The sequence below is a fragment of the Littorina saxatilis genome, linkage group LG6, assembly GCF_037325665.1.
Source record: "Littorina saxatilis isolate snail1 linkage group LG6, US_GU_Lsax_2.0, whole genome shotgun sequence".
NCBI classification, from domain to species: domain Eukaryota; kingdom Metazoa; phylum Mollusca; class Gastropoda; order Littorinimorpha; family Littorinidae; genus Littorina; species Littorina saxatilis.
Genome location: NC_090250.1, coordinates 34,348,704 through 34,355,538, shown reverse-complemented (window position 1 = coordinate 34,355,538; position 6,835 = coordinate 34,348,704). Strand labels below are relative to the sequence as shown.

The window sequence follows — 6,835 nt, the reverse complement described above, 5'->3', positions numbered from 1 at the left end:
ATCGACCCCGGTTAGCCATCAGGGGCGGACGAGGGGGGGGGGGGGGGGGGTGCACAGGGTGCACGTGCACCCCCCCTCCAGCAAAAAAAAACACCATTTGGAAAGCTGATTCTATGACCATTTATAAGTTCAAATGGCACCAGATGGCACCATTTTGCTTCAAAGTGCACCCCCCCTTACAAAGCAACTGATCCGCCCCTGGCCATATGGGTTGACGGGACATTAAAACAAGTCGCGTAAAGCGAAAATACAACATTTAGTCAAGTAGCTGTCGAACTCACAGAATGAAACTGAACGCAATGCAACGCAGCAATACTCGTAGCATCGTCAGTCCACCGCTCATGGCAAAGGCAGTGAAATTGACAAGAAGAGCGGGGTAGTAGTTGCGCTGAGACGGATAGCACGCTTTTCTGTACCTCTCTTCGTTTTAACTTTCTGAGCGTGTTTTTAATCCAAACATATCATATCTATATGTTTTTGGAATCAGGAACCGACAAGGAATAAGATGAAAGTGTTTTTAAATTGATTTCGAAAATTTAATTTTGATCATAATTTTTATATGTTTAATTTTCAGAGCTTGTTTTTAATCCAAATATAACATATGTATATGTTTTTGGAATAAAAAAATGATGGAGAATAAAATGAACGTAAATTTGGATCGTTTTATAAAAATTTTTTTTTTTACAATTTTCAGATTTTTAATGATCAAAGTCATTAATTATTTTTTAAGCCACCAAGCCGAAATGCAATACCGAAGTCCGCGCTTCGTCGGAGATTACTTGACCAAAATTTCAACCAATTTGGTTGAAAAATGAGAGCGTGACAGTGCCGCCTCAACTTTCACGAAAAGCCGGATATGACGTCATCAATGACATTTATCAAAAAAATGAAAAAAACGTCTGAGGATATCATACCCAGGAACTCTCATGTCAAATTTCATAAAGATCGGTCCAGTAGTTTAGTCTGAATCGCTCTACACACACACACACAGACAGACAGACAGACACACACACACACACACACACATACACCACAACCCTCGTCTCGATTCCCCCCTCTACGTTAAAACATTTAGTCAAAACTTGACTAAATGTAAAAACACAAACAAAAACAAAAAACAATTAAGCCTTATCCAAAACGGAGGAACATATACACTTAACAAACACATCTGATTCATTTGAACGTTCTTGCGATGTGTGTTCAACATTCCTTCTTTTCTGCAAGCATCTCTTGTTTCTGTCTTGTTCTGCTATAGGTATTGTGTACAGGAACACAGACTGACAGACACACACAGACACACACAGACACAAACACAGACACACACGCACACACACACACACACACACACACATACACACACGCACACACACACACATGCACACATGCACACATGAACACACACGTACCTAAAGTGTGGATGGTTACCTAAGAGGCGGCACTGGGTGTAGTGCCTTTCTAGTGCACTTGCACTACAACAGCACTGGGTGCAGTACTCGCTCCGGCATCGAAGAATTTTGCACTAAAAAATGCACAAAATTTGACCTATTTCGTCGCCTATAGAGGACGGAAAGAATGTCATTTTGAACATTGTTATGACATTCTTTCCGTCAAAAAAGTCAATTTAACGGTGTTAAATGAATCGACCATCCACACAATTAGGTTGCCATCCAGAGTTTAGGTTGCCATCCACGTGTGGATGGTTGCCTTATGGTGATTTAGGCAACCAAACCTGTGGAAACGGGGGTACACACATACACACACACACACACACACACACTCATACCTAAAGTGTGGATGGTTACCTAAGAGGCGGCACTGGGTGTAGTGCCTTTCTAGTGCACTTGAACTACAACAGCACTGGGTGCAGTACTCGCTCCGGCATCGAAGAATTTTGCACTAAAAAATGCACAAAATTTGACCTATTTCGTCGCCTATAGAGGACGGAAAGAATGTCATTGGCTCACGTAAGTGTAGCCTATGCGATGGTAAACTTTGTCTGTCTGTGCGTGCGTGCGTGCGTGCGTATGTATGTGTGTATGTCTGTGGTAGAAACTTTAACATTTTTGGCTAAACACCGAAATACTCATTTCACGTGGTTAATTTTCAAGCACCATCTTCAAATTATTGAAGCAATGATCAACATTGTGTCGGCATGTGTGTAGTTAAAGCGTGTATCCAAAGAAAACGGGTGGTGGGGGGTTTTGAAGGGGTACAAGCAGTTGACTGATTTGTGTCGTGTTTGGCATGGAGACGGCAGGTCAGGTGTCAAGATCAGGTCAGGGGTCGCGCGAAGGATTGTGGTCCAGTTCTCACCTCGCCGATTCGCCGGGGAAGACGATTTCATGTTGTTCGGTTTCTAAGCTCCAGAAAAGTAAATAAAGAAGATACCAAAGGGAGATTTCCTACAATTTGATCTGCACAGCGTGTTTCCAATGTCCACGCGAGGAAGATAGTGGGGCTCGTATGTTGCAGACGCACTCATAAATCATTCACATCTTGCAACAAACATGATACTTTGTGATATTGTTCCTTATAATTATTTAAGGGATTTCAGATACAGAGCCACTTCAGAAATCGTGTTTTTTGTTTTTGATAGAAAATAAAAGGCTGCATTTACAGCAGACGAAATTCGTACCAAAAGCGCTCAGCAGTAAATATTCTTAACTCAGCAAATGTAAAATTCAATGGTTTACCATGCACCAGAAGTTTTCTGCTGATAACACATGCATGACATAAATTCTCTTATGGGTATTTTTGTGTTCTGGTATTTAATTTGATCGTTTTTAGAATTTTATATATCCGCAGCATGAAAATTCAAGATGGCGGCCTCCGCAACATTGCGTGTTTTGATTTGAGCGAAAACAACGTTTCTGAAGGTAAGTTTTCAAGAATACGCATCCATTCACCAATGGCACATCATTTTACTGTTTAATTCTCCCCTGGGGTCTGTTATTCATCGGGTGAAGCGCTGAAATGCAGAGACTTTGTTTAATCTTGCAATAGCTCATCAGCTGGATTGTGATGCTGATAGATCTAGATCTATCTGTTGATTACAAGTAAGGAAATCATGATCGCCACGCTGGTGATTTTAAACAGATTAAACGAACTTTGAATAAAAGGCGAGGAGAAAGAGATTGTTCATGGTATGATAAATGATTAGTCCTGCCTACGTTAAGGACTGGCATAAGGTGGGGAGGAGTAGAGTCAAAAACTGAGTGAGGGTAGGCCAGATAGTAGGATGACCAGCTGGAGATAAAAACACTCCACTCCCCCTGTCTTTACAGTGTTGTGATCAAACTTTCAAAGACGGTAGGTAACAGACAAAAGCATACAGTGTATGCTAATCAAATGAGATAAGTGGTTTTGAAAAATGAAGAGGTACCGCTCTTTGAGTTTTACAATTTTGGTTTGTTGCTTGTTTCTCATCCTTTTGCTTATTTTAAGTTGACCGTGCATTGGTGTGAATTTTATTTTTACAGGATATATACAAGAGTTACACCACATGCCGGTTCCTGGGAACAAGCGTTCTGCATTTATTCCGGTGCCACAGAAGGGAGCTGATTTCACAAGTACTACTGTATGAAGGTTTGTTACCTAATACATCTTAACAGTAAGATTTTTTTATTTGTATTAATTGGAACATGTTTGCACATCATTTGTAAGCGACCTCTGTGAATTTGATGGGTTTAACGTACGAACCCTCATTATGGTCAACATTCTGTTAGCGACTGTTTGAAGCGAATAAATGTAGCGGTCAGAAAGATTCCAGAATCAGTTGGGTCACTGGAAACTGTGTTTGTTTTTTAACCTGAAACAGTAAGAATTATACGAATTCATGAAATACAATTTTCTTTCATTTTGGTCTGCTGTGTGAAGACTTGCTAACCCGGCTTTGACCGACTCTCTGAGATAGTAAACATTATTCAAATACATTCAAATAAAAATGTCACTTTTCATCTTTTGTGTGAAGGGTACCCCAGGCTGATTTCCTGCACCATGGATGTAGAGGAGGCCAGACAGCCTGCTTCTCATTCCAGCTGTGTTGCGTTTTTTTCTGCTCGTGAAGTGTATCGCCACATTCCCAAAGCCATTGCCATTGGTCAAGAGAAGTCACCCTGTCTGCCCATTTTGCATAGCCTTACAGGCTGTGACACTATGTCGTTCTTCAATGGTATTGGGGAATCAGAAGGCTTGGGAAGTATGGCAAGCATTTGAAGACGTCACTCAAACTTTCTTCAGGTTGTCTGCTCCTCTTTGTAAGCTGAGTACCACTGACAGGGCAGCACAAGAGCTTTTTGGTGTACATTTGTAGGACAAAACCAGCAACGTACTGGGTGTAAACAGTGCTAGACGGTACCTCTTCAGTAAAAAGAGCTGCCAAATTGACCATAATCCCCTTACAAGTGAGGTGCTGCTGCAGGACATGAGATTGAGAAGAGCCATCTACCTATTAGACTTCCAAACTCTGTGGGCTGGCAGTTCAAGGCTGGAAAGTGGGAGTCATTCTGGACGAGCTTTCAAGAGGTATCCAGCGTGTGCCGAGAACTCATGAGGTGTGCCTGCAAGAAGAGCTGTACAACAAAACGCTGCAAATGCTGCTAAGAAGGACTGCAGAGCACAGCTCTATGCAAATGTGCTTGCATGCCTGTGAAAACTGTCAGCATCTAAACTGTGCAAAAATATTATTGCACCCATTTTCATACCCCAACTCAAACTTTTATTCCTGTGTCATTTTATTCAAACTGTCTATGCCATTAAAGGCTCGCATCTTCGCTATCTGGCACATTTTTTTTTTAACATCATCATTTACGCCGTCAAAATAAGGATACCCTTGACGTGACAAAGACATGTGGCAAAAACTTCGGGTACCTTTTAAAAAGCCGACGACAATTCCTGAGGCACAACTGGGTCACTGTTGTATACGAAGAGAAAGTCAACTTGATTATCCATCCAGAACAGGTTGTTTTATTTCGCCATCTTGCATATTTCTAGTGTTGTGCCATTGTACCTACTGATGTATGTGTCGATCTCACGGATGAGATGTTTATGTGTCAAATTTGAGGGATACCCAAGTCAACTAAAATCCATGTATTTTAGCAATGACCAAGTGGGTTGCGTTGAAACTTTCAGGAATGTGTGTCTACGCACGAGGCGTAGTTCAACCGTTTGAGTACACTTTCAAATCTTCACGAAATAATATTTTAAAAACTGCCACAGGTTTGTTGATTTACATCCCACATATTTTTGACTTCGCATGTATATATGACAGATGGTTGTTTCAAGTACTGCCAAAGTTTCTTTTGAGTATAGACACTTGCCGGAATGTGCTAGTTGTGTAAACACATGAGAACAAACAACGTTTTCGAAATACAGCGATTATGAATTTTAGTCGACTTTTGAGTTGATACATTACATTTTTATCAGTTTTTTTGGGGGGGTACCCTTATTTGGGCGGCGGTCAAATTTTATCTTAAAAGTGTTCCAGTTAGCCAAGTTGAGTGCCCTCAATAGCATACATTGAATATAACAGCACAGGAATGAATGTTTTCGTTTTGGTATGAAAATTGGTGCAATATATTTATTTTTGCACAGTTTAGGTAATCCACAAATTCTTCAACCCTGCCACCCACACCGTCCAATCATTCTCTGCACCAACAATACATGTATTGTTTTGTTTAAAAATGTGTTTGTGTTAGTTTCTATTGCAAGAGAATGTCTTGTAGCATCAAAAATGCCTAAATACCCTTTTATTGGCGGCCATTTTGAAAATTGTAAAAAAACTACTGATTTCTTAATTTTTTCACGGTGGCTCTGTATCAGGTTTTGTTAAGCAAAAGCAAATGTCCATTTACGCCAAATTTGCTGTTAATCACATGAAGTGAAATATGCCTAACATACCCAACCGTTTACACTGGCGGCCATTTTGAAAAATTGTTTAAAAACTACCCATTTTTTTATTTTTCGCGATGGCTCTGTATCAGATTTTGTTAAGCACATAAAACTCTTCATATTTGCTTAATTTGGTGTTTGTTGCATGATTTGAATGATTTTGCAACATAGGAGCCCCACTAAGAGCTGTCGAAAGCGCGGCAGTCAGTGTCGATCTTGCAGCCGTATCCCGGTAAGTTCAGAGACAGACTGTCTAGTGTCTCCCACTCTGATAACGTGTCACCTACTGTTAATCCGTTTTGTTTTAATTTCTTTTTATTTCAGCAGACACGGCTGTCAAACACAGTGCTAGGCAGTCACCTCTAGTGAAATGAGTTGATCTAGTCTTAAGTACTTTGCAACAACTTCCTTGAACGTGAAAGACAGTTTTTGAATGCTAGATCTGTATCGCGTTTCATTCCAGACTCGATCCTCTCTTTGATTGTAGATCTACTGTTTGCTGTTTACGCACTATCATATGATTCGCTATGTAACGTTTGGTAAGCTTACCTTGCAACAGCTTTCTTGTCTTTGTTGGCATTTCTGGCTGTGTTGACCGTCAGAATTATTTTAAGAACCAGGCGAGTTGATATGATGCGTTAGTTTTAACTGTGTGTGTGTGTGTGTGTGTGTGTGTGTGTGTGTGTGTGTGTGTGTGTGTGTGTTTGTGTGTGTGTGTGTGTTACGGAGTGAGTGAGTTTGTGTTATGTTACTGTTTGTTGATTTCTTACGGGAGCCTTGAAGGCTTCGCCTCTTGTTTTGAACATTGTTATGACATTCTTTCCGTCGAAAAAGTCAATTTAACGGTGTTAAATGAAGCGACCATCCACACAATTAGGTTGTCATCCAGAGTTTAGGTTCCCATCCACGTGTGGATGGTTGCCTTATGGTGATTTAGGCAACCAAA

The 6,835-nt window shown here is 40.6% G+C and overlaps 1 long non-coding RNA gene across 1 annotated transcript; it reads left to right on the top strand.

Moving 5' to 3' along the window:
* The first annotated feature begins 2,453 nt into the window (after positions 1-2,453).
* LOC138969075 (uncharacterized) lies at positions 2,454-6,519 on the top strand. Its single transcript, XR_011456365.1, has 2 exons — positions 2,454-3,585; positions 3,971-6,519. It is a non-coding gene; the product is annotated as an uncharacterized lncRNA (long non-coding RNA).
* Positions 6,520-6,835: the final 316 nt, after the last annotated feature.